This window comes from Apaloderma vittatum, unplaced genomic scaffold (assembly GCF_000703405.1).
Source record: "Apaloderma vittatum isolate BGI_N311 unplaced genomic scaffold, ASM70340v1 scaffold5119, whole genome shotgun sequence".
In the NCBI taxonomy this organism is placed as follows: Eukaryota; Metazoa; Chordata; class Aves; order Trogoniformes; family Trogonidae; genus Apaloderma; species Apaloderma vittatum.
In genome coordinates, this window is record NW_009734530.1 from 664 (window position 1) to 4,224 (window position 3,561).

Here is a 3,561-nt window from a genome sequence, read left to right on the forward strand (position 1 = left end):
CTTTGGCTCAGTAGTAGTCATGTGAATGGTGTTTTTTTGCTAGCTGGTTTCTCTTTCAGCTGGTTATTCAAGGCAAATAGGAGGTCTGATTGTCAGTTCTTAGATCAGCAGATTTTTCGTTCTCTGTATTGCTCATAAAAGTCATCCAGAAATAAATTGTGCAGAGGTTTAAACACACAGATCTTGTCATAGAAGTCTTGACTTACGTAAGGTCTAAGCAAAGAAAGTTAAGGCATGTGACTTCAGCAAGTGCAGTATGTTTTTGTTGGCAGGGAGAAAGCCACAGTAACATCATTGTCTCATGTACCTTATTAATGTCAATAGTATGTATTGTTTCCATGTCCTTTCTCAGTACTAAAGTATAAGATTAAAAAGCCAAACTTGAATTTGAGAAAACATTGCGCAGATTAATGTTAAGTCTTGGATTTAACTCTTTCTAGGTTGAAGTGTACTTAAAATTAAAAAGGATGAAGTGTGCTGGTCAGTTCGTGTTGTGCTAAAGCCAGATATCCCAGCTTTTGTGTTCTCACTGCTGTTTGTAATTCCTGTAGACGATTGGGAGAAATGAAGACCTGAGCCTGCAGTTTCTTTCTGTGCAGGAGTAAGACTGCCCAGCTAGAATATACTGCAATGTGAGAGCCTGAGGAAAAAGTGGAACAAAACAAACACGCAATTGTGTTCAAACGCTCCTTACAAATAAGGGGATAATCTTTGAGGAGTTAACTATAGGGTTTTTGTTGTGATGACAATTTGTACTGTTTTCCCACTAGGATGTTGTGTTAGGCTGTTGTTCTCACTAGCGCGGATTTGTTTAGCTGAACTATAAGCTCTATAAAACTTTATCTAAAATCATTTAACAAAACCTTTTATAATGCCATCCCCTCCCTTTTTTTTTTGAGGCAGGGATTGATGTTTGCCTACATAAATGACTAAGAATCAGCCTGCGGGCTTCTTCTTTAGAGAAGACCTTGAATGTGTAGGCAGCAGTTTAGCACAGAATTTTTAAGACACTTGTGTTTCTGAAAGGATGTGGGTTTTTTTAATAGTGAGCAGATGCAGATTTATTTTGTTTTTCCTCCCTAATGCTGGTGACTGTTCTGAGTTCAATGTCATTTTACCACAATATGTGGCCAGTTCATTTTCTTTCTCTATGAGTCATCCTTTCTTGCCTTTTTTTTAGCCTCACTGAAATTCAGACAATCATCTGTGTTTCTGTCCTTGTTTGTAGACTGATCTTGGATGAATTCAAAGATGTCAAAGCAGTTAAAAGAGATATTGTTGATATAAGCTCCCTCTGCTGGTTATTTCTGCAGCAGAAATGAAGTTATATGGTGTTCACTTGTTTATCACTGAATGGTGAAGAAATTAAAACACAGTTGAAAGTGGTGATATACACTGTTTCTTAAAGCAACTATGTACCAGAGCACCAAGTTTAAGCTTATGACTTTTATACTTATGAGTCAATTATTGCAATTAACTTAATATCTCTGTTCACGTGTGACAGATACTCCTTAGAACTGCTACTGCCATTCTGCATACAGAATCAGAACAGTAGTTTGAGAGCTAATATATTGAGACAACTATTTGTGGATAGATTAAAATAATTACTTTGAACTCCATCTGGTACATTTGCTACTGCACAGCACTTAAAAACTTTCAGTTAAGGTGCAGTCATTGCACAGAATGGAATGTAGCAGAGTCCAGGCCTCTACGTGATTATCGCGAGAAGTAAACAATAACCTCAGCTCTCTCTAACTGATGCAGTACAGAAAGGGTGAGTGAAGGACACTGTGTTTCTTTGTGCCACTGACTGAAGTCTCCTAGAGCAGCTGTTCAGAGCAAGGATTTGCCCGGGAGAAGTTCGCATGCCTTTCTCCCCTATATTCAGACAAATGTTGCACAAGGAGGAAGTTTGAGTGCGATTGGTGTGAGAGGTCAGTCACAATATTGCAAAGTGTCTGCCTTTTTAGAAAGTGTGCAACATGTCTTAAGAGGATGCTAAAATTAATTTCTGAGTTATTTTACTGACATCTCCATTTAGAGTACTATATATAAATATATATTCCAAAAATACTTTTTTCCCCAGTGTAGAATTTTTTCCCCTCCCTGTGGCAACTAGAACTTCTGTTGGAAAACTAGGAAATCATTAGAGAAGAAAATTGTGGTACTTATGCCTAGTCTGAGCTTTTATTTTTTTTTGTGGAAAATGGAGAATAAGTAGGTAGAAGAGCTTTCTGTGCACAATTAAAGCTAAGAAACAGTGATCTGTATATAAGCCTCAGAATGTCCAGGTTTATACATTGTTTCACACTTTAGACATAAGCATAAACAAAAATAGCTGCTGTTGCTACTGTAAAAATGTTGCAACTGAATGATAAGTACTCCAGCAAATGGCCGAGTCTAAAGACAATAGTTAATATTTGCAGAGGAAGGGAGAACAATGTTTGGAGAGAAACATTTTATATATAATATATATATATACACACACACATAATATATATGTATATATGTATATATGTATATATATGTATATATATATACACATATTATATAAAAGGCAAGAAATGTTTTCTGTTTGTATAAGGATTTTTGTGAATCTTTATTGCTTGATAAAGGCTTTAGGGTTGAGATTTATTAAAGAAACTAACCTGCTAGTTGCAGGTGAGTTGTTGTTAAAAATTCACAGGGAAAACCGTTGAAAGAAATTTGTAGGGTTGTAGTAACAGTTGAAATTGAAAATATACAGCGGTGTTACGCCTGTCAAAAATTTTAAGGTTCTTCATCCTTGGGTGAGGTTCATTGCATAGCAAGTCTGAAAAGTCTTGGGGACTTGAAAGCTTTTCTTTTATCTACTGGTGTTAGTTTGTGTGATAAGTGTAATGGATTTGTGTGGCAAGGTTTTGGTAGCAGGAGTGCTGCAGGGGTGGGTTGGCTTCTGTGGGAAGCTGCTAGAAGCTTCCTTTATGTCCAACAGAGCAAATGTCAGCTGGCTCCAAGTCAGACAATCTGCTGGTCAAGGCTGAGACCGTCAGTGATGGTTGTAACAGCTCTGTGATAATGTATTTAAGAATGGAGGAAAACTACTGGGAAACAGCAACTGGAAGAGAGGAGTGAGAATATGTGAGAATCAACTCTGCAGACACCTGGGTCGGTGAAGAAGGAGGGAGAGGAGGTGCTCCAGGCACCAGAGCAGAGATTTCCCCTGCAGCCTGAGGTGAAGACCACGGTGAGGCAGGCTGTTCCCCTGCAGCCCATGGAGGTCCACGATGGAGCAGGTGTCTGCCTGCAGCCTGCGGAGGGCCCCACACCAGAGCAAGTGGATGCCCAAAGGAGGCTGTGACCCTGTGGAAGCCTGTGCTGGAGCAGACTCCTGGCAGGACCTGTGAACACATGGAGAGAGGAGCCCATGATGAAGCAGGTTTTCTGGCAGGACTTGTGACCCCGTGGGAGGCCCCACTGGAGCAGTTCATGAAGAACTGTAGGCAGTGAGAAGGACTCATGTTGGAGAAGTTCAGGGAGGACTGTCTCCCACAGGAGGGACCCCACAATGGAGCAGGGAAA